The sequence below is a fragment of the Notamacropus eugenii genome, chromosome 1, assembly GCF_028372415.1.
Source record: "Notamacropus eugenii isolate mMacEug1 chromosome 1, mMacEug1.pri_v2, whole genome shotgun sequence".
Lineage (NCBI taxonomy): Eukaryota > Metazoa > Chordata > Mammalia > Diprotodontia > Macropodidae > Notamacropus > Notamacropus eugenii.
The window spans coordinates 460,808,346-460,833,069 of record NC_092872.1 but is presented as its reverse complement, the minus strand read 5'-3'; the positions used below and the strand labels follow the sequence as shown (position 1 = coordinate 460,833,069).

The 24,724-nt window shown below is 40.2% G+C and overlaps 1 long non-coding RNA gene across 1 annotated transcript in view; it reads left to right on the top strand.

The window, feature by feature from the left end:
• Positions 1–21,388, top strand: part of LOC140519261 (uncharacterized) — a 50,870-nt gene extending 29,482 nt beyond the window's left edge. The window contains exons 2-5 of the long non-coding RNA XR_011972149.1: positions 11,100–11,225; positions 14,576–14,667; positions 15,590–15,685; positions 18,358–21,388. This is a non-coding gene — a long non-coding RNA (uncharacterized lncRNA). The remainder of the gene's footprint in view (positions 1–11,099; positions 11,226–14,575; positions 14,668–15,589; positions 15,686–18,357) is intronic.
• The last annotated feature ends 3,336 nt before the right edge of the window (positions 21,389–24,724 follow it).

Genomic DNA, 24,724 nt, shown 5'->3' with positions numbered 1-24,724 from the left:
GAAAACTGAGCCAAAATTTTCCAAGGTACAAAGAAGGGGGGACATTTAGATGATAATCAGACATCTTAATATTTTTAGAACAACATTTATTTATTTAGTTTTTGCTTTTGTATCATCTTAGTTATATATAGATCCCAGGGAAAGTCTCAGATTCACTTGGCTACTACTAGGAGTAGGAAAACTTAGGAGAAGACAATCCATTGTGAAGAAGAGTTGTGAAGAAGGAATAGATATTGTTGTAGAGAAAAAAGATGGAGTCAGTCAGCAAACAGATGAGTTTACCTGTCTTTTTTATAGCCATGTTTATCATGGCTCTCAATTGGTCTTTTAGTTTTTTCAAAAATGGTTTCCCTAAATTGGGATTGGTTTATATTCCACTTAGTCTGACAAGTGAAGAATGTGGACAAAAGTCACTCTGCATTCTGGGAAGGAATACCCCCATTAGAGAGACCCTGAGTCCAATGAGGAATTGAAGTTTAAAAAGGATAATAATAATCCTAGAGGTAATAATCACAATGATTACAATACCTATATTTCTCATTTACACAGCGCTCTAAGTGTTGCTGTGTGGAAGAGCTTTCACAAAACGGAATGTGTCATGGTAGAAGTAGCACTAGACAGTATCGGGAGACACAAGCTTTAGTCCTCATTGAGCCGTGAGTTGAATTCAATAAGCATTTATGAACTGATTACCAAGGATGTTCTGAAGCCAGCTCTAACTAAGCTGATTCTTAAATTTTCAGCATGAGCATTTATACTATAAAAATTGACACTGGCTAAAGTCAGAGCTTGACGTTTTTGTTTTTCTGATTGTCTATACTTAAGGAAGTGTTAGTAATGCAGATTTAATTTAAAGTTATAAAGTATGCTTATATTTCCTCCCACCTTCCTGGCCCCCTTTGCCCCCTCCCTGGTCCCCTTCACCCCCTCCCCCAGAGCCTGGTTGTTAAACATTTACCAGCACACCGCTGTTGTTTCTCTATAAATATTGCTTGAGCTCAGCAAAAGCTCAGGGTATAAAACAACTACATATGCAGAGAAGTAAATGAAAATATATTCAGAATAAATATAAGATAATATTAGAAGGGCTGAGATGGAGAACTCTAGGGAGATTAGCAAAAGCCTGCCAGCTCCCTGTGCGTCCATGGTCAAGTCTAGTGAGTCATTTCAGCCTCAGTTTCCTTATTTGTAAAACAGGGATTATGGAACCTGCCCTGACTACCTCACAGAATTGCGAAGATCAGGTGTGATAAGAATGCTTTGAAAAAATAGGAGGCACATAATAAAAATATAATAAGGTTTTCTTAATACTATTCTCACCTGTGGAGATTCTATTGTGAAGTAAGAGGAGGACTGCTATAAAAATACTGCACTGATATGTTCTGCAGTCTCCCCTCCACCCCTCATCTTGCCCTGTAGAGTTCAAACTAGCAATTGTTGTAGGGTTTATGAAATTACTTTTCTAGATAAGTTGAAGTCGAAAAAGGAAGAGGGAAACAAGGTATAGAACTGATCCCTGACTTCTGTTTCCCTAGCCAGATGTTGAATCTTTGGGAGCTTAAAGAATGCCTTATTTTTTTTTCCTATAGAGATTCAAGATGTCTAAACTAATCTCCTGCTAATCCTCTTATTTTTCCAGTGAGTTCATGAAATCTGTGAGTTAAGTATTACTGAGCACGTATCATTACAAGAGGTGCATTAGGAACAAACTGACTTGTCAATACATTTCACCCATGCTTTATCTCAATGCTATTGCCATACTAGTGAAAAGAAAAAAAATGGTGCTTTTGCTGGTATTTCTGATAAGGGATAAATTCATCTTGACCTTAAAAATCTTGAAGGTAACAACGTTAGGCCTTTAGATATTACAGGGGTAAACATGGATTAGAGGAGACCTGGGCTGGAAGTCGGTAATCTTGGATTCTGGTCCCAGTTCTACCCAAGAATGATACTGGCCCAGTGACTTTGCTTTCTGAGCCTTGACTTCCTCATCTGTGAAAAAGTGCCTGTGTGCCTGTGTGGCACTCCATTTGGCATTTCTGTGCCCTTGCACAATGGCTGCTAGGTGGTGTGGTAGATAGAGCATTGCGTCTGGAGTCAGAAAAAATCAGAGATCACGTTTGAGCTCAGACAGTAGCTTAACTTCTTTTTACCTCAGTTTTCTCATCTATAAAATGGGGATAATAAGAGCACCTCCCCCCCAAGATTTTTGTGAATATTGAATGAGATAATAATTGTAAAGTACTTAGCATGGTGTCTGACATATAGAAAGCATGATATAAATGTTACCTATTATGATTATTATTGTACCAGCCATCCCTGATGCCCAGAATATATTCCTTCTTAACTTTAGAATCCCTTTCATCCTTTGATACACAGTTTCAGCACCCCCTTCTACATAGACATTGTTGATTCTTCCCCCTCCCACCTTGTCTGTCCATATTTAAATACCTTGTATTTCTTCTATATGTATACCAACAGTATGTATATGCACGTATATGTGTATAATACACGTGTTATCCTCTGAGAGAATGGAAGTTCCTTGAGAGTAGGAATTATTTCATTTTTTTGTGTCTGTACCCTGGCATGAAGTACAGTGCCGGGTACATAGTGAGCACTTAATAAAATGCTTAATGGCCCATATTTCTTAAAGAGAAAAGCAAGATATTATTAGTAACCTAAATCTTCACTGCTTTTACTGGGGTCAAATAGCTATTTCTACCATCCAGTTTTCCTCATACTTGGAACAGCAAACAGCTCTGTCATTGCTTCACTAATTTAAGTCCAGAAAAATCTCATCTGCTGAGGTCCGAGGGCTTTCAGAGAGTTTCTTGGGGCTTCTGGGTGGTTTATTCCCATGTTGGAGCATTATGATTTTGGAGCATCTTAGAGGACAAATACCCCAATATGATTACTTTAGGCAGAAGTCAGAAACTACTGCATGCTTGAGGGAGGAGTTTTACAGGATAGCTTAGGACCACAAGCTTGTCATTTAAGATAGTGGCACTGCAACTGAGGAGACAACTCAATGCTCTTTAGTAAATGTCACCTGCAATTGGACCTGCTGAAGCTATTTTTATGTGAATGGACCCATAATTTCAGTATCAATAATGACTTAATTTTAGTTCTTCTAGAGAACCCTTTCTGCCTCCTTAAAAACAAAACATTTCAGCTCTGGCAACAGGGCTGTAGATTTTGATTGTACTTAAGTGGCTCTCTATTGATGGACACCCAAGTGGAAGCAATCACACCTGCGGGCTGAATCTCAAGATGAACAGGAAGAAAACAAAACAAAACAAAACAAAGCAAAATACCATTTCTCATAGAGTGTTTTGATTCCAAGAAATTGGGGGTATTCAATCCTGCAAATGTGCTAAAACATGCAGGATCTCTGTCATCCCAAAAGAATTCACAAATGCTCCTGCTTTGCATAGAAGAATGTCATTCTGAGTGGTCACGTGCCCATGGATCCTTCATAGACACAAAGTTGACTTTGGAGTGTTATGAATGGTAGTTTGTGCTGCCGACTAGAAGTGGAGGAAGGCTCCTGGAAGATCTGGATTTTTTTTTTTGTCAGTTATTTAATTGTTCTTTTAAGCAACTGAAGGCACTTTACATACATTATCTGCTTCGATCCTTACAAGAGCTGGGTGAGATAGATGCTATTTTAGCCTCATTTTACAGCTGAGGAAACTGAGGCTCAGAAAGTTTAAGTGATTTGCCCACAGTCACAGAACTAGAAAATGCCTGAGATGGAAGTCTAATTCAGATGTTCCTGATCCCATATCAGGCTCTGTAAGCATAATATAACATTGCCTCACATACCAACCATGGCAAGTAGTTGTCACTAGCTTGGTTACTTCTGTCTTGAATGCTGCCCTAGAGATAGGTCCTGACTCTTAAATCCTGGGTTATTTAAAGGCACAGAGTACTCCTGACCTCCCAACTTTAGATAATTCATACTTTGCCTTAATTCTATCACTAACAAATTTGTTGAAACTTGACACATATTACTAGATGTAGAACCATAGATTTAGAGCTAGTAGGGACTTTAAAGATCATCTAGCCTAACCTCCTCTTCTCATTTTACATATTAGGAACCTAAAGTTAAGAGAAATTAAGTGACTTGTCCCAGGTAACACAAGTAGAAAGCTACAGGTCTGAGATTAGAAGCAAATTCTTCTGATGCTAAATCCAAAACCTTTCTGGATGCACTGTGCTGCCTCTCAGATAGGTCCAGAAGAGCACGGTGGAGTTTGACCCCTCTGTCTTCCATGCAGCACTCAGCATGGACCTGGGCATATAGCTGTGGTCACTGGAGGACTACTGAAGGGGTGAATGTGACAGGGAGAAATTTTGAACATCTGGAGAATTAGGCAGAACCTATAAAGTGGAGAGTTGAAATGAGTTGGATATTTCCACATTCTAAAATTCTTTTGCCTGAAACAAATGCCACTGTGTGTATCAGAGTTTAAATGTGTAACAGTTTCTTCACATTCTCCCAGTCACTGCTCCCATCTGGCCTCAGCATAGCCCATGATGTGTAGTGACGGTGAGAGACGTGCTGACTCTCTCGAACACTAGATGTCTCTGTTACCTCGGCCCATTTTGTACACAATTTCATGTTCAGGCTTCTATTTCCAAAGGAGAAATGAAAAGTACATCTTCCCAGAGTGAGAAGGCCATCACTGTTTACCTTGTTAAACAGAATAGAGGTGCAGAAATGCTTTTGTCATTACTAGGAAAGACTATTCTTTAAGTGCTTAGGTAGTAACCCAAATAAGGGCTTCCTTTATAGTCCTTTATAGCCTTTTATATGTAAGGATATAAATATATACATGTATGTATACATACACATGTATGTATATATGTGTATATGTATATACACATACATATACATGCATACCCATCTATCTATCTACATAGGTTCCCAAAGTGGGTGATACCACTCCCCTGGAATAACCCAGGGGGCAGTAGTAGTCTTGGGTGCAATTGGGATATATGAATAAAAATAAGGCCCCAAGGGGCCCTGAATAATTGTTTCTGAAAAGAGGGTGGTAGGCCAAACAAATTTGGGAACCTCTGAATCTCTATTTCTCTCTCTCTTTCTAGTATCATGTTTCCATTAATGGTACACACCAAATACAAATATTAGACAGTTTTCCCCTTAGAGTAATAGTGCCATTTAATTCACCCATCTCACTGGGGCTGACAGTGGGGTTCTGGGGAAAGGTCAGGAAAAATGGAGGAGTCAGACTCCACCTTGCTCTTCTAGACCTATCAGAGAGGCAGGGCAGTGCATCCTGAAAGGTTTTGGATTTAGAATCAGAAGACTTTGTTTCTAGTCTCAGACCTGCTGCTGGCTATGTGTGAGACCTGGCACAATTTAATTTCTCTTAGCTTTAGTTTCCATTCTTGGAAAGATTACAGAACTACAAACGTACCCATTGGACCACAGTTACCCCCTACAAGATGGCCTAAAGGCAGAGAAATGGGCTTGGATCACAGGATCATGCAGTGTCAGAAGAGAGAACTAGAGAATTTAGAGGTCATCTAGTCCAACCCTGTTATTTGCAGAAGAGGGAAATGGGGCTCATTCAATACAGCAGACTGGAGGATTTCACAGTCTAATGGAACACCTTTGGTTCTACTGCTTCATGTTTGTTTGTCAGAAGTACATTAAAGAAGGAAATACCACAGTGGGGTATGATGCATTGAAGTGCTTAAACTGCCAGATGAGCTTATATAGACTGCTTGTCTATCCCGCCCTTATATTTGCCATCTGATTTATCCCTCAGAATGGCATTATTTTAAGGTGGGATTTCTAAATTTGGGGTCCACAGACTCAATGAATTTCAGAGAGTAGGTGGGGAGCAGGAACTGTATGGGAAATGAAACTGAGTATTTCTTTCAACCATGAGTCTAGGCAACAAAACCTAAAAAAAGACTTCGCAATACCTGTGACTTTGGCACCAATAAAAACCACAGGTACTTTCACATCCCATTTCAGTTAAAAACTGATTGAATTTCCAACCTGACTTGTATGTTACCTTGTCAAAGATATCTTCGCAGATTAATGTTCTCATTCAGGCTAGGTAAAAATAGACTTCACAGTGATGCCTTAAACACCAAAAATTTAATTTTAACTTACCTATATTTTAAACGTAGTGTCATAGTATTTAACATGTTGGTAAAGAAATATATACATACATATGAGACTACATTGCAAATTTGTTTTTTAATATTCTAATAACTATTTTAATATAATTGGTTTTCTTTGTAGCATTATGCCTTGTATTTATCTAATAATAACAATTTTATTATGAAACTTTACTTTGAGGAAGAGTAAACAGGCTGTCAAAGGGACAAGAAAGCTTAAGAATTCTCATTCTAGGTTGACTCTGCTCACTGAATCCATGACTGGATCAACCCTGTGCCATGTAATTTGTGAGAAGCTGCTTCACTCAGCTTTGCCTGTATACAACGGGAAGTTTTAAAGGTGTGATTGGAAGATGTGTCTGCAAGATGCCCCCTCCCCCATCTTTTTCTTCTGGAATTCTACTCATTCTTTTAAGTCTCAGTCCAGAGCCATCTCCTCCAGGTGGTCATTCTTGATCTCTCTAATTGGTAATGACCTTCCCTTTCATATCTCACAGAGCATTTTGTGTTGTAACTTGTTTATTCACATAACTTGTAATATGGGTATCATAGAAGTTATTTTTGATGTCTTATCTGCTTCCTAAGCTATAAGCTCCACAAGCAAAATGATCTTATCTAGCCTTTGTGTTTCTCCTGGGAGCTAGCATCACATCAATAAGCACTTCCTAAATGTAGGTTGGTTGGATTGTGGTGTTAGTAAACTGCCTTTGGCTTCCTAGAGGAAAGGTGCAGCAAACTGAAAGACAATCAGTTAACGAGCATAGTGTCTGCTTTCTGCCAGGCCACTATTCCACTAGAGCACCTGCCCTCATGGAGCATATATTCTATCCAGGGAAATTACGCGAATCCATATACATACATAAAATGCATATAAACACACACATATGTTCAAACTCAATTATAAATAAACCCAATATACACATAAACTGAATAAGTAGAAATGCTACATTGAAATAGAAATAGTACAAATACATAAATTAAACAGATACAAACTCAACTTCTCAACAGTCTTCCTTTTACACTTGCTCTTATCTGTTGTCAAAAAAGAAGACTGGTTTTAAGGAACAAGTAACATGTCACTGGGGCAGCTAGTGGATGGAGCACTTGCCCTGCAGCTAGGAGGACCTGAGTTCAAATTTGGCCTTACAGCTATTAGCTGTGTTAAACCTGTTTGCCTCAGTTCTTTATCTATAAAATGAGCTGGAGGAGGAGATGGCAAAGCACTCCAGTATCTTTGCAAAGAAAACCCTAAATGAGATTTCAAAGAGTCAGACATGACCGAAACAACTGAACAACAATAAATTTTGATTAAAAAATTCTAACTGAGAGAAGAAGGGCCTTTACAAAGTCAAATAATGACAATGTTACAACTCTATAAACTTCTGGAACCATGATATATACAGGCTAGTCAAATTGCTGATAAATGTATTTTATCCCTTTATGCAGTCAGCAAACAGTTATCGAATGCCATCTGGGTGTGAGGTTCTGTGCTCTGCACTGGGAGGAGAGGAGAATGTGACGACAAAGAAGACACCAGCCCTGCCCTGATAGGGTTTATAGTCTAATAGGACAAGCTACGTACACAAATGACCGTGGTACAAGGCAGATCTTGGCAGGTGCAAAGACAGGCACACATAAAGTGTCCTTAGGCTCATAAGACCATGAATTTAGAACTGTAAGAGATTGTAGAGGACATTTAATGCAATCTTCTTATTTTACAAAGGAAACTGAGGCCCTAGAGGTTCTTACACTTAATCTTGAAAGGAACCAAGGACTCCAGGAAGCAGAGGTGGGGAAGAATAGCCTGACATAGGTATGGGGCAAGCACAGAGATGAGGGGATGGAGTTTCATGTGTGTGAGAACAGCAAGAAGAAAAGTATGGCTAGATCATAGACTGCATGGGAAGACATAATAGGTAAGAAGGATGGAAAGGTAGCTTGTGAAGAAATTTAAATGGTGAAGAAGAATCTATCCTAGAGATAATCAGAACTCACTGGAGTTTTATTAAATGGAAGGTGTTGGTGGTAGTGACATGACAAGACCCCTAACAATCACTTTGGTCTGTGTAGAAGATGTATTGGAAAAGGGAGAGACTAGAGGCAGAGAAAGCAATTAGGTCCATGCAAAGGTCCATGTGAAAGGTGATGAAGGCCTAGGGTGCTGGCTGTTTGAGAAGAGAGAAAAAATATTATGAAAGATGTCATGTATATGAAAATAGCTAGGGTTGGCAGCTCTTGGGCTATGTGAGGTGAATGACAGTGAGGTGCTGAGGATTATTCTATGGCTGTGAACTTAGGTGATGGGAAGGGTAGAGATGGCTTTGATAGGAAGAAAGAAGTTTGGAAGAAGGGTAGGATTTTTTGGAGAAAGATAATGAATTTTTTGAGTTCGAGATACCTATAAAGACATCCAGCATGTCCAATAGGAAGTTTGTGACTATGGACTGGAACTCAGAAGAAAAACTAAGATGGGTTTCATAAATCTGGGAATCGATAGTGATAATAACTGGAGTGGGGGGAAGAATGAGGAATCTGTTTATTTCACCAATATTATGTATGTGTGTGAATACATATACATATATACATATGTATTTGCATATATATGTATATACATGCATGCATACATACATATATATTTATATTTATATGCAGACAAGCTGTCCCTCTTGGAGGCAGCTAGGTGGCTCAGTGGATAGAGTGCTGGGTTTAGGGTTAGGAAAATCTAAATTCCAATCTTGCTTCAGACACTTAGCTATGTGACCCTGAGCAAGTTACTTAGCCTTTGTCTGTTTCCTCAACTGTAATATGATGATAATGATAACACCTACCTCACAGGGTGGTTGTGGTTCTCAAATAAGATAATATAAAGCACTTAGTACAGTGCTTGGCACATAGTAGGTACTTAATAAATATGTTTTCCCTTCCTTTTCCCTTGATAGACTGTCATCTCCTAGAAGGTAAAGACTCTTCTTTGTTTCTTTATTTCTTCCCTTCCCTTCCCTTCCCTTCCCTTCCCTTCCCTTCCCTTCCCTTCCCTTCTTCTTCCTTCCTCCCATGACACAATACCTTGCACAGAGTTAGTGCTTAATAAATTCTTGCTTGATTGATAAGGTTCTACTTGATGTGAGCCTTGAAAGAAGACACATTTTTTGACAATTAGAGACAACCAAGTATTCCAGGTATTGAGGAATGCCTTGGGCAGAAGCACCAAGGCAGGAGACGGAATGTTGAATTCTCAAACTAACTTATGTATCTGATTTGTCTGGAATGGAGAATTGGTGAAGAGGAGTGGTATTAAATAAATTTTATTAAATAAGGTTGGAGCAAGATAGTGGAGGGCCTTAAAATTCCAGGGTAAATTGTTTGTCTTTTATCCTTAAAGGTAATGGGGAATCTTTGAAGATTTTTGATGGGGGCAGTGAGGTTATAGATGTAACAGAGCTTTGATAAAGACCCAGCATCTTGGGATTTCTAGCCTCGAAGGACTTCCCTCTCCACCCTATTCTTTCTAACCTGTTTTCTCAATGACTAGGGGACTCTTTCAACCCTGTTGCTACAGTCCAGCTCCTAGTCTCTCCCCTCCTTCCTCTGTCTGCTCTTTTTCAGACTGTTTCTTTTTATAAACTCCCAGGAGTGATTTAAGCCTTCCAGCTTAAAGATCACAACAATCAAAAGTCACTCCCCCAACAGAGAGGGAACTCTTTCTGGACTGCAAACCTCAGGATGTTAGTCATTTCTCAAACTTCTGTTGCTTGAAACACTGAGACTAGATGAAGAGTGGTCCTAAAAGGAAGATCATGCCTTACTGGGGAGAGGGGTGATCATATGTTTAGAGCTGGAAGGGATCTTAGAGATCATCTAGTGTGTGTGTGTGTGTGTGTGTGTGTGTGTGTGTGTGTGTGTGTGTGTGTATGGTTCTTCACTTTTTTGTTTCTTTAGTGTTTTTTTAGCTGTTGTTTTTTCAGGAACCACTTTGGCACTCCAGAGAAGTCTATAGACCCCTTCTCAGAATTGTTCTTCAAGTTATTTCAGTTATATCTGACCCTTTGTGACCCCATTTCAGATATTCCTTGGTAAAAATACTGGAGTGGTTTGCCATCTCCTTCTCTAGCTCATTTTACAGTTGAGAAAACTGAGGCAAGCAGGGTTAAGTAACTTGCCCAGCATCACACAGCTAGTAAGTGTCTGGGGCCATATTTGAACTCAGGAAGATGAGGCTTCCTGATTCCAGGCCAAGAACTCTATCCACTGTGCCATCTAACTGCCCCTTCTCAGAATAATGTTTCCAAACTCATAAAATAAAATATATAGGAACACAAAAGAGACCAATTCTATTGAAAAAAGATGTTCCCTTTTCCCATCCAAATTAACAAACACTCTGAAATCTCCAAACATTTAGAAGAGAGAATAGAGGACCATCATTGAGAGCTGGAAGGGGTTTGGAGGGGTCATCAAATCTATACCTTTTATTTTACCAAGTAGAAGGGAAACCGGGAGAAGGAAATAGTTTCCCTAAGGTTATATCATAAGTTATTCAGCTTATCACCTCTTCATCTGAAGACCTTAGTTCAACAACAAACATTTTTATCAAGCACTTAACTATTTGCAATTCATTCTCCTAGGTGCTGGGATAGAAAATAACAATCCCTGCTTCCAAAGGGCTTACAATTTACTGGAATAAAAAAAAACAACCTCTCCTCTCTGCTCAATAATAAAAAAAACCAAATAATAAAAAACTATCCCACTCAGGCTTTACCCCACTAGAAATGGGGGAAGCAAAGGACATAGAAGAAAGATATGAGAAAGGCAGAAATTCATCTCCCTCATATAGCATCCAGATAGTCATTTTAAGTAAGAACCAGGAAGTGAAAAAGTCATCATATTTTATTCCTATTCTCTTGAATTGAAAGTAGTTTTCATTCTTTTCCTTTTTTAAACAGTTGAAGAACAGAAAGCAGCCAGATTGGAGGTGGCAAGAGAAGAGATGACTTAGAAGGCATATAAGTAAATCAATATAAATTATTCATGGAGGAGACGAAATAAATTTTAAGAGGAAAGAAACCAGGGTAAGTGCAAAGACTTTCAGTTACACACATAGGAAGGGAGTTGAAAACTGGTGTCAGATCAGATTGTGGAGAGTCAAATGAATAAATGACTCCTTTTAAAGTGGAAAAGTAGAAAAAGTCACATTCCTTAGATGAAGATACATTGTCTTAGGGAATTAATATGAATGTATTTGATCTTGTGATGCAATGCAGGAGGGTAGCTCTGGCACTCAGCAGCAGGAAAAAAAGTTAGTTGATTCTTAAGTTTGGCTAAGACACCCTATAAAAGCTTACTTTCATTTCTTTCTCTTTTTCATAGAACAATTCTATGCACATTCCAGAATAGATTCACAGGAGAAGAAAATTGGATGATAGCAGTACTCTGAAAAATCTGAGACCAAATGGGGTGAGAAAGAAGGGAGGTTTAGAGTTGGGAAGCACCATGGAGATTATTGAGTCCAACCCTTTCATTGTATAGAGGAGGAAATTCTCTTTACTTAAGTTAGATATTACTATTTTTTTTTCATTTTTTGGAAAAGAAAATAAAGGGAGATGGAGCCAAGATGGCAGAGTGAGAGCTCACTCACCTAAGCTCTTAGAAAACTCCTTCAGATACCTCTAAAAAGAAAATCTGATTGGATTTGGAGAAGCAGAATCCAAAAGGAGACAGAATGTGGCTGATTCACAGACCAGGACAGACTGGAAGGTCGACAGGAAGGATCTGTCACAGGGCTGGAGGAGTATACAGCACACAGGCTGTACCAGCACGTTCTCACCACAGCAGGGCCAAGCAGGAAGCCCTAGGTGGTCTGAGGTAGCAGCTGCACTGTGGAATCTTAGGTATATCAGCCCAGGTTGGGAGTCCAGAGGAACCAAGCAAGTGAGAGCCATGGAGCCCCAGGTATCTGCAGTGCTGCTCCTGAGACTATCAGCCCTCAGATTAAATGTCTGTAAGTCACCAACTTGAACTTCCCAGAGCCAAGATGGTGGAGTGATTGGTAAATGCTCTCCCTCTCCCCTTGTTGACCTTGAAAGACACATACAATATTTCCAGAAAAATCCTGGAACAGTGGGTTCAGCAGAAGGGGCAAATAGTCTCTTAGTACATGAGGCTAGGAAAATCACTAAGGAGGGTCCCTCTTTCTGTGATTGAAGGGCACAAGTGCAGGAGCAGAGCTGTCCCAGACAGCCCCACCTCATCAAACAGGGAGAAGATCCTGAGGCCCTGGGGGGTGGAGTCTGTAACCACCAATACCAGGACCCCAGGCATGCCTCAGCCCCCCAGGGAATCAGGAAAACACTAGGGCAGATGGGATCACCAACAGCTGAGCTTGCCTATGCTCTAGCTTGGCAGGGGAGATGTCCTGTGGCTAGACCACCCCTCCCCAACATTTAGCACAGACAACTCCAGGACAACTCTGGGGAAACCCAGAAAGACTTCACCTGGCCTCTGCTTTCTCACACCAGCCACCTCAGCACCAGGTAAGCTGCAGCATTTTAGCTTCTAGCTGAAAGAACCAGAGGCCACAACACACAAAGCCTTAAGTTCAAGGTACAAGAACTGTGAGACAAAGCCCCTTGTGCCCTAGAAGCAGAGATCTACTTTAAAAGCCAGGAAAAGGGTGATGATCATCATCATGAGTAAGAAGCAAAGCAGAAAAGAAAAGACCATGGAATCTTTCTATGGGGACAAGGACCAAAACATGAATACCAAAGAGGTCAGCATTGAGACTGTACTCCCATCTGAAACTTCAGAAGGGAATATGAACTGGTCTGAAGCACAAAGAGCATTTTGAAAGAGCTGAAGAAGGATTTTAAAAGCCAAAATAGAGAAATAGAAGAAAATCTAGCCAATGATTTTAAAAACATGGAAAAAAAAGGAAAAGAAAAAATTAACTTTGTTTTAGCCATTATGATCTTCTATAACATTTTCTTTGAGAACTACTCCAGTTAATACATCATACTATCACATATACAGAACTGGTAAGACCCCCAAAATCATTTACTCCAACTCTCTCATTTTCAGATGAGGAAACTGGGATATGGTGACTTGCCCAGGATTACACAGGTCATAAATTTCTGAGGCAGGTCTTAAACCTAGGTCCTCTGGCACCAAGGCCAGCACTCTTTCCTACTATACCAAGCTGTTTCTCATACTGCAAATATATAAATAATAAACTAATATAAATAAAAATAATGAAAATAATAAAGAAGGATTCTAAGAAAAGGATATTCAATGCAGTCTAGATTGGGCAAGAAACAAAAATTGACAAAGCCCATGCATGTTCTTCATGCCAAAAATCATTTCCACACAAGGATCACTAATGTTCTCTATGTTGGATTGAAAAGTTCCATATCTAAATTAAGTGAAATTCTGCATTTGATATACGGGTGAATGCTTTTTTTAAATTTTGGGGGGAGAGATACTGTTTTTGAAAAGCAGTCTCCTTGTTTTGTTTTATTTCATGACCTTCTATTCTAAAAAAAAAAAACAACAACTTTCTTTGAGGAAAAAGAAAATGAAAAAGAAATATGTTTGAGTTTCCTATAAAAATAATAATTCATGTATTCAGCCAGAAGCTGGTGGTATAGTAAACAGTATGCTGGACCTGGAATCAGGAAGACCTGAGTTCAAATTTAGCTTCAGACACACTTACTATCTGTGTAATGATAGGTCCATCCCTTAATTTCAATCTCTTTCAATTTTCTCAACTATATAATGGGAATAATAATAGTACCTATCCTCTATGGTTGTTACAAGGATCAAATGAGAATATTTGTAAAAAGCACTTAGCACATTACCTGGTACATGTTGTTGTTGAGTTTTTTCAGTTATGTCCAATCCTTCATGACCCCATTTGGAGTTTCAATGGCAAAGATTCTGGAGTGGCATGTCATTTCCTTCTCCAGTTCATTTAACAGATGAGGAAACTGAGGCAGACAGGATTAAGCGACTTGCCCAGGATCACACAGCTAGTAAGTGTCTGAGACTGGGTTTGAACTCATGGAGATAAGTGTTTCTGACTCCAGGTCAACACTGTATTCATTGTGCCACCCAGCTGATTAGCTGGAACACAGGGCTATATAAATGTGTATTCCCTTCCTAGGCACTAAACATTTACTAAGCTCTTTTTGTATGCCAAACATTGTGTGAAACCCTAGCAACATACAAAGGTAAGCCAACAATATTTATCACTCTTGTAGAAAAAGTCAGTGACTTGTCCAGAGTAGATGGTAGGGTTAGGAGCCAGACTTTGTACCCTGTTTTGCCTGACTCCAAGAGCAATAAATAACCTCTCCACTCTACAATTCTGATTGGCATGTCACCTCCTAACACAAGGGGGCATTGTCTTTTTTTTTTCTTTAAGCAGAACTGAGATTTCAAGGTTCCTAGGGAGGCACTCCTTCCCTCACTGCAGATGGACATCTGAACAGCAACTTCTGGTCCTAGAGAATTACCTGGGTGAGTTGAAAGGATAAATGACTTACCCACTGTCATACTGTGACAGTGACACATTAGAGATGGGGCTTGAATGTAGTTCTTCACCAGCCTTCTCTATTCACTATGCCACACTTGCTCTAGATGCTAACTTAATATTTGGCATCAAATGAGGAAGCATGCATGTGACATCAGCCACAAGAGAAGAGCTGGCGTTTCGGCGGATGTTACATTGCACTTATTCAGGTATTTCCTGAGCACCCTTTTATGACAAAGACAATTACATAGTTGGATGGGCATGGATAGATTGCAATCAACATCATTGGTGTAATCCCCACATAGATGATTGTAGATTCATTGGCGTATTGTGGTCCTATGTATTACAATTCATAAAGCACCTTCCTCACAAGAGCCCTGTGATATAGGCAGTGTGAATAGAACTGTACCCATTTTAAAGATGAGAAAATTTAGGTTTTGAGATCCTATGTCTTGTTCAAGGTCACATCTGTAGTGAGTGGTAGAGCTGAGCTCTTAAATTCAGGTCTTCTGGCTTCTAGTCTAAAAGGGAAACATAAAGGCCCAGATAAGTCCTTCCTCCCTCTAGCCCCCTCCCTCTACTCTCCCCTCCCCCTACCCCAAGCCACCCATTTATGGGCCGTGTATGGATTAAGACAGTGGAAACCTTGAAAAGATAAGGCATGAACATTTGTTTTGAAATATGATGGGTGCTCCAGCACAATGGCTGATGATGAATGCCAAAAACATACCCTGAACAGTGAGGTCCTAAAGTGCATTATTAAATGTGTAAACAAAGTGAAACAGTAGATGAAATCTGTCTGGCTTTCAGAGAGGCTCTCTCTCTGCTGTATGGAACACTGATTTAGAGGCAGCAAGCAGGGCCCAGGAAGCGGGAGCTATTGAAATGAATTCAAATTGTCTTTTTCAGGGAGAGTTAAGAAAGAAATGGTTTGTGGTACAAGATTCACCGTGGAAGGAGAGCTACCTCACCTCTGTTTGACATACATAGATGAGAGGCTGCCGGGTAAGACATTCCTATAAAAATCAAGGGATGTTAGCTTGGTGAAATGCAGGATCAGCGTAGCTATGGGGCTTGATCTGCTATCCAGCACCACTGCAAGGGGAAAAATGTACCGGAAATCAATGAAACTCCTAAAATCCCAACCAAGAGTGAGGAATCAAATTTACAGGCCAAGAAGAGTAAAACTAGGAGTTCTGGTAGGCAGTTTAAGTGTTAGCTGTTATTATTTCATTTTGGTCTGCTTTTCAGTCTTGATTTCTAGTTTTCCAATAATGTAGAGTGAATGAATAAAAAACATTTATTTAAATGTTTATGTACTAAGTACGGTGATAAATGGTGGTCATTCAAATGCAAAAGTGAGACCTGCTCTGCCCTCAGGGAGCTCACATTCTAAGAGCGAGAGACAACTCGTAGAGGGAAGTTGTGGCCTTGGAAAGGTCTTTTGGTGAGGGAAGTCACAGGGATGGTGGGTGGAGCCATGAGAGAACTGATTGCCTGTACCAAAAGGTAGAAAGCAAGGGGAAGGACAGAGTATGACAAGAAGATGGTTGGGATGGATGGCATATGAACCTGACTGGTTTTTGATTTTATCTTTTGGACTTGTGACTCCCATCATGAAAAAGTCCTGTCATTGACTCAGATAGGTGACTTACCTGTAATTTTTCAGAGAACTTAGAGAACTAAGAGGTTAGGTGACTTGCCCTAGGCATACAGTATGTGTCATAGTCAGGACTTAAATTCAGCTCTTCTTTGACTCTGAGGAAGAGACTCTATATCATGCTGATTCTTACAATGAGATTGTATAATTTTACAATCATTTCTATGTCTATAACTTTCTATTTGCCTTCATTTGTTTGTTTATTCATGTTGTTGTCCCAGAAACAACTCTAGACTTGGACTCAGAAAACCTGGGTTCAAACCTTCACTTCTATTTATTAATTTTTTGACCTGGGGGAAGTCTCTGAACTTATCTATCTATATTTGTCTCATCTATATATAAAATGCCCTCATCAGTATTTAAAATGGGGATCATTAAGTCTGCTGCTTCCCTCATGGGGTAGAAGTAAAGGAAGTACTAGAAACATGAATTATAACTGTTATTTAGTTGTTTGTTAATTAAACAAACACTTATTAACCATCCTAGCTTCCTTCAAGTCTCAAAAAAAATCCTATCAGTATCACTGAAGGTTTGAGAAGGCATAAAGCAGCTCTGTCCTTTAAGCATGAGAGGTGCTCATGCCTTTTGAGTACCACGGGGGACCCCAGCCCCAAAGGAACATATCCATCAAGAATGTTCTTTGTCTCCCATGCTTGGAATAGTCTTCCTCCTCATCTCCACCTCCAGGCTTCTCTGGGTTTCTTTGGCTTCCAGGTAAAATTCTGTCTTCTACAGGAAGCCTTCTCAGTACCCTTTAATGCTAGTGCCTTCCTTCTATTAATTGTGTTCAATTTTTCCTGGATATTTCTTATTTGTAAGTAGTTATTCACCTGCTGTCTTCCCCCATCAGAGTGTGAGCTCCTTGAAGGCAGGGAATGTCTTTTGCCTTTCTTTGTAGCTCCAGCACCTAACTTAGTGCCTGTCACATAGGTGTTTGATCAATGCTTATTGACCGATTGATTGTCTGGTATCTGTTATGGGTGGTGCCTCTTGTTTCATAATGGAGGAAATACAAACCAAAAAGAGGTATGAAAACATGCCCTAAAGAAACCAACAGTCTAATGTGTGTGTGTGTGTGTGTGTGTGTGTGTGTGTGTGTGTGTGTGTGTGTGCGTGTGTGTGTATATACACAGACACATATAATGAAAATATTGGTCTAGTCATGTTTTTCTAAAATCAATAAACTCACCATTTCTTATAGCACAGCAATTTTCTATCATGATCATATACCACAATTTGTGGCATAGACATTGCTATCTGTATTCAGAGAAAGAACTGATAAATACAAGTATGAGTAAGATGATTTTATACACACACACACACACACACACACACACTTATATATATATATATATATATATATATATACACATACACATATATACATATATACCTATTTTTGTTTAATGGTAGCCATCTCTCCAATGGGGGGAGGGAAGGAAAAAAGGGAAAAAAAGTTAAATGATAACTTCATTATATCTTTGAAAGGAATAGTAGCAAGATATACATAATAGTTTTGCAGTTTCATGTATAATCATATTTTTAAAAAATCCTACTATGTTATGGAAATACTTTTTTTATTTCACTAATTAAAAATTAAATAGGTACAACTGAAAACAAGAAAATATAGGTGCATAAGAAACAAGATCTATGAAATCAGATGAAGGACAATAGATCACATCCAGATAGGGGTGAGGGGCACCAGAGAATATGACATCCCAGCTCTGTCAATAACTGTATCACCATAAGCAAGACACTTGCCCTCTCTGGGACCCAATTTGTTCAATTGTAAAATGAAGTGGTCAGATTAAATGATCTCTGGGGTCTTTTCCAAAGCACATCTTCTGATTGTAGAGGGCAGCACTTGAGTTGGATAAATAAGGATGGGTAAAGAATATGTTTTGCCTCTTAAGTGATTTTTGACAAATATGCTAAGGACACTTTCTGGTATTTAGTTTGTTCCAAGGAAATCTCGTGATCCTTGTGCCTATATTCCCAATGTCTACATTCTATCCAGGTACTTGGGGGTGTTTGTGACATGACCTTAACGTGTGCTGGAGTTGCCTGTCAATGACTGCCTTTTGAAGCCCCTATGAATTTCTGAGTTCTGAAAACCAATTGCCATGTGCCTCTCACCTCTTGGAGTAGACTCTGGATGGAGCTGAAAGGACAGAGGAAACATCTGACTTTCCAGCAGGATTGGAAAAAGAAGCCAACAGAGGCTGTGCTGCCAGGAAAGGAGCAGAAGGTAGGCAGAATGCAGGGAGCATGGCAGGACAAGGGACCATTAATCTCTTGCCTTTGGGGAAAGTGTGTTATTAGGCACTAGATGATGGAGACAGACAGCTTAAGTGAGCATGCATGGGAGGGAGTATAGTCAAACAGCAGAGGGCCATGAGGTACCATGGAAGGGGGAGGGGCTGGAGGAAGTGCAATTTACTTCTAGCAAAATCTTTCACCCTCTTACTTTCATGAGGATGCTTAGAGGCAACCTGTACATTCCCTCTACCCTCTTTGTAAAGAGAGTCAGCTTAAAGGTGTGATATCCTCTAAAAGTGAGGGAAGAAGGTGACAAATCTTCCTGTTGGCCTCAGGGACAAAGGAGGCAACGTGGTACAGGAAACAGAAGGCTCAACTCAGGTAACTGAACATCTAACTCAAGTTAGGACCTGAGTTCAAATTCAAATTCTGCCACTTACTCCCCGTGTGACCATGTTGAATAATTCATTCATCTACAAAAGGAGGTTTTTGGACTAGACTAGAGGACCTTTAAGGCCTCTTCAGCTCTCAATGTAATATGATAATAATGATGATGATGATGGTGCTGAGTTTGATAAAATTTACATAGTGCTTTGAGGTTTGACAAGCACTTTACAAATATTATCTCATTTGATTTTTACAAATGACCCTGAGGGGTAGGTGCCATTATTATCCCTATTTTGCAGATAAGAAACTGAGGCAAATAGAGGTTAAATGACTTGCCCAGGGTCACACAACTATGAAGTATCTGAGATGGAATCTGAATTCAAGATTTCTTGACTTGCAGTCCAGCACTCTATCCATTGCACCACCTAGCAGAATTCATTAAATTGAACAGCATATTTTTCCAGAAATTCATTTGAATTAAACAAAAATTTATTATATCCCTACTATGTTCCAGGCACTGTGTTATATGCTGGGGGTCCAATGATGAAAATGAAATAAATCCTATCTTCAAGAAGTCTAATCTGGGAATCATTTGCATAGGAAGAGAATTGAATCTATAGGTGGTAATGAGTTCACAGAGAAAGAGGAAGGGATGGGGAAGGAGAGAGAGAGAGAGAGAGAGAGAAAGAGAGAGAGAGAGAGAGTGAGCAAGAGAGAACCGCTGGAAGGAAGGGAGGGAGAGGAGGAGAAAGGAGAGAGAAAAGAGAAGGCCCCAAGACAGAGACTTGGGGGACAACCATGGTTGGAGGATGTTACATGAATCCCTCAAAGGAGACGAAGAAAGAGTGCACAGACAAAAATGGAGGAAAACAAGGAGAAAGACATGTCCCCCAAACCTGGAGTGATGGGGATATCCTGGAGGAGGAGCTGGCCAAGAGAGTTAATCTGCAGAAAGGTCAAGAAGGATAAAGACAGAAAAAAAAATGCAATTTTTTTTAGCAATCAAGAAATTGTTGGACTACAATACGCATAATGACTACAACAATTTAATAGAAACAACAAAATGAAATTGAGCTATATATAGTTATAACTACCAGTCTTGACCATGGAGGAGAGATGATGAACTTCCTTCCTTCCTTGGTGTGGAATATTGCATACCTTATCAGATGTGGTTAGATAATAGGTTGGTTGGTTGGTTTTGCTTCTTTTCTCGTTTTTTACTTTGTTACATGGAAAGACTGATTTAGGGAGGGGTGAGAGGCATAACAAAATATTAATGATTTTTAAAAGAGATTGATAGTAACCTTTGAAAAACAGTTTCAGTTGAGTGGGAAGGTTGGAAGTCAGATTGCTTGGAGGATAAAGTAACTGAGAGAGGAAGAGGAGGCAAGGAGAATATAACAAGCTTTCTCTAACAGTTTCTGAGAGAAGAGAGATGGGATGATTGCTTCATTATAAGACGTTCCATCTCCTGCCTCTGCCTTTGTTTTGGCTTTCTTGGGTCCAGGAAATCACTTTATCCCTCACCTCTGCCTCACTGAATCCTTAGCTTTCTTTGAAACTCAGTTTAGGGGGCAGGTAGCTGGTGCAGTGAATAGAGCACCAGCCCTGGAGTCAGGAGGACCTAGGCTCAAATCCAGTCTCAGACACTTACCGGCTTTGTGGCCTTGGACAGATCACTTCATGCCAATTGCCTCTAAAAAAAAAAAAAAAAAACTACGCAAGAACCAAAACTCGGTAGAAGTACTGTGTCTTAGTGGAAAGACTTTCCTGATCCTCTCCAGTGGTTAGTGCTCTATCCCATGGAGGCAGTTAGGTGTCTCAGTGGATAGAGCCTGAAGTCAGGAAGACCTTGATTCAAATTTGGCTTCTGATACTAACCAAGTGTGTGACCCTGGGCAAGTCACTTACCCTCTGTCTGCTTCAATTTCCTCATCTGTGAAATGGCAAAGATAATATACCTAGCAGGTGGTTGTTGTCAGGATAAAATGAGATAATATTTGTAAAGCACTAAGCACAGTGTCTGGCACTTAATGATGCTTAATAAATGCTTATTCTCCTTCCTTTCCTTTCATTTCTTTATATGTATTTGTATTTCCTTTTCCAAGTATATGTGGTTTTCCTCCAGTAAAATGAAATCTCCTTGAGAGTAAGGACTGTTTCTTTATTTTTCCTTTTGTATCTTCATGCCCAGCAAGGGTAGTTGCTTGATAAATGATTGTTGAATGAATTTTCAATGTAAATACCTGACAATAAGAATGAATATTTTAAAGTATAGTCAATTATTTGGAAAGAAAGTCCATGAGGATAATAAAGAATCCTGGGAAGTGAAACATTCAGATAAATTAATTCTTGGACTTCGTGAAGTTTTCTAATCCTGATCTTTGTTGGAACAGTTTTACTTTCCCCTACATTAGTCAAAACTCTAAATACGGGGGTAGGGGGTGGTTTGGGGGGGGGCAGGATTTTTTTTGTATGGGGAGAGAGGTGAAGAGGCAAGAAGGAAAGAGATTATAGCCATAAGAAGGAAACTTAGAGGTCATCTCCTCCAGTTCTCTCATTTTGTAGGTGAAGAAACAGGTTCAGAGAAGTTGATTTGCCTAAGGTCATACAGGTATCAGATGGAGGAGCCAGGATTTAAACCTACGCCTTCTCACTTTCAACCTGGCACTCTTTCTATGATATCAGTTTGATTCATTAGATCAGTAGGATGTTAGAACTGGAAAGGATTTTCTCATCTAATCTTCTTATTTTAAAGCTGGAGAAACTAAAAGAAGGAGAAGTGACCTGGTCCATGTAACACAGCTGTATTGTTCCTGAGCCTTTCAATTATGTCCGACTCGATGACTCCATTTTTTCTCCTTTTTTGGCAAGGATACTGGAATGGTTTGCCTTTTTTCTTCTCCAGCCCATTTTATGAGGAAACTAAGGCAAACAGGGTTAAGTGACTTGTGTAGGGTCACACAGCTGGTAAGTACCTGAGCCTAGATTTGAACCTATGAAGAGGAGTCTTTCTGAATTCTGATCTGGCACTCCATCCACTGTGCCAGCTAGCTGCTCTATCACACAGCTAGTCATTAACAGAGCTAGCACTGGAATACCTGGCTTCTAGATTCCCAGGTCAGTGCATCAGAGACCATATCACCCTCCAGGACTCCTTTGTCCTTTTAAAAACGACACTGCTAACGGCAACAAAGTGTGGTAGCTTCTCAAACCTCCTTGGAATTTTACCTTAGATTCCTTTTAGAGTGCCAGTTTTCAGATGATCACAGCAAGATAGGTCATCATTTTCTTTGAATTTACTTTTGACCTTGGCTAATCACCAAAGTGGGCAACCAAAAGAGGCAGGGACTCATCTCCTGAAGCTGAGTCACCTGGAAGAATTTCCTCCCCTTTTTTCTTTTCACCAGTCTGTAAATGTTCAAAAATGTCAAAAGAGAAAAATGGTTAAGAACCCTTTTACCCTCTGGTGGAGACTGATTTTCATTGAATAAAGATTTGGGGAGAGATGGAGATGTCCCAATGACAGTCGTTCCTGAAAATTAAAAAAAAACAAAAAACCTGAATGGTCACAAGGCACCTGTGGAACTGTTGGTTTTTAAAGGTATTTATTCCAGCATCCATGCTTTGTTTGCAGTAGCTAATGCCAAATATCATCTAACACAGAACTGTATAAAACATTTAGTTCCTAAGAACTGCGTTAAAGAAAGAATAGGACAGCAATGGAGGCACCTTCTTTGAGGGTAGGATCAGGCAGATGCCTCTGGTGAAGGCAGCTGCGGATTCTCACTTTGGCAGCAAGGAAGGGCCTTACCTCTTTACAGGGTCACCCCTGCTTTCTGGGTTCTCTCTCTCTCTCTGGTCATGAAAACATTGGAACTGTTTGCCTTTACCTTTAATTCGGAGAACTCCTTCAGTAAGTAACACGCCCTCATTTGAAATTGAAATTATTTTCCTGAAAACCAGGGACCTGGAATTCTATTTTATGAAGTAATAAAACTAATTAGGCGCAACAAATCCAGGCTCTGCTTAGTTTGCTCAGGATGACATACTGTATATTAGTTTGCTGTTTGGTGGGAAGCTCTTGGCTCTTGGTTTAGCCCGGGCCTTTAATCCCGAGTGCCAGAGGGTTGCAGCTCCTGGCTCAGTGTGAGCCACAGAGGAATAGAGGGAGGTCTGGGGTAGCTGAATGAGCAGCTGTTAAGCTGAAGATGACTTCTGAGTTTTAGAGGCAGTGTACTCTGCAGTCTTGGCAGGGGCTATTCCAAAGGGCCCAGGGACTGCATTCAGCAGAGAAGAGAACGATTTCTGTAGGTGAAGCATGGAATATTCTGAAGAAATGGAAGAGATGTCTACTTTGGGACTGAAAAGAAGGTGGGGGTGGGACCCTGGGTGGGACCCTCCCCCTCCCAGGCACACCCCTCTATCGGGGAAGCTTCTGGATGCACCCAAGCAGACTTAGAAATGGATCCGCTGCAGCTTTTAGAAGATGGCCTTTATCCTAGCTAGCATCGGGTACTCGAGACAACACGAATTAAGGCAGCTAATAAAATAGAGCTTGTGTACATTAAAAGCAGAAAGTATATTTTAATTAGACTTGGCTACTGCTTTCACTCTTATTTTCAAATATTCCATTTCCACTTTCATTTCTTGCATGATTAATCTTAGCTCTGATTAATTGGAAACACTGGGTCCCCGCAACTCCCACATATTATTCCTGAAGCGGAATGTGTTTCAGTGACAAATGTTAAGGAATGTGCTGCATTATCTTGCCGTCGCATAGCAAACAAAGGGGGGAATCATTCATTCCCAGCCTTGGCGTGGCAAGCGGCCGCGACGGGCAGCCCTGGGGGATCTCCAGCGCACTGCTTGGACTCCGACTACATGATCATGGCAGTCTCGCTGCCTTATTTTTACCGGCAGACAGAGCTGATGCCACTCTGACTCCATTAGCCCAGTCAGAAACATAAAACTTTTATGGAATCCACTCTAGCTGAAACAACAAACCCCTTTGTCACTGCAGCAGTGGAGCAGGGGTGGGGTGATGGAGGGTGGGGAATGAGGATTTTTCCTTAGGAAATGAATACTCTGGAGACACCAGATGTATCCCTCCAGATTTTCCCTTCTTTTGCTGGTAGAATGTTTGCCCAAAGAGGGGGCACAGATGGGAAGTTCCATGACACCTCTGGATTCTTAGGGAGTTGAGTGTTGCTAAGTGGAATCTCAGAGCTGGAAGGTGCCTCACAAGTGTTTAACCCCTATCTGAGCAGGAATTTCTTCATTAACATCCCTGAAAAGTGATCTTGTCCTCTGCTTAAAGACAGCCAGTGACAGGGAACTTGCTACCTTAAGATGCAACCCTATCCAGCATTAGATGATCGTCATTTCCTTTTGTTCAGTTTAAAAGGTGCCTCCTTGGAACTTCTACTTAAGCTATTGTAACTTCTCTTTAGTTTGGCTCTTTGGGTTCACCAGGCATCTACTGAAACTTATTTATCTTTTGAAATGCTTTTGGAAGGCACTCCAGGTTCTGCTTCTTTATCTGGAAGCCAGAGTACCCTGGGTACAGGTGGGGAGAAAAGAGGGGCTCAGCCTGCCCCTTAGCGGGCAATTACATAAACACTGCCTTGGACAATCTCAGAAAGGGCTTGTTTGTTTAATTGTAACTGTGGCTTGTTTGTTTTTTAGAGGTCTTAAATTGAATTGCATAATTACTTCTTTTTGAGCTTATTCAAATG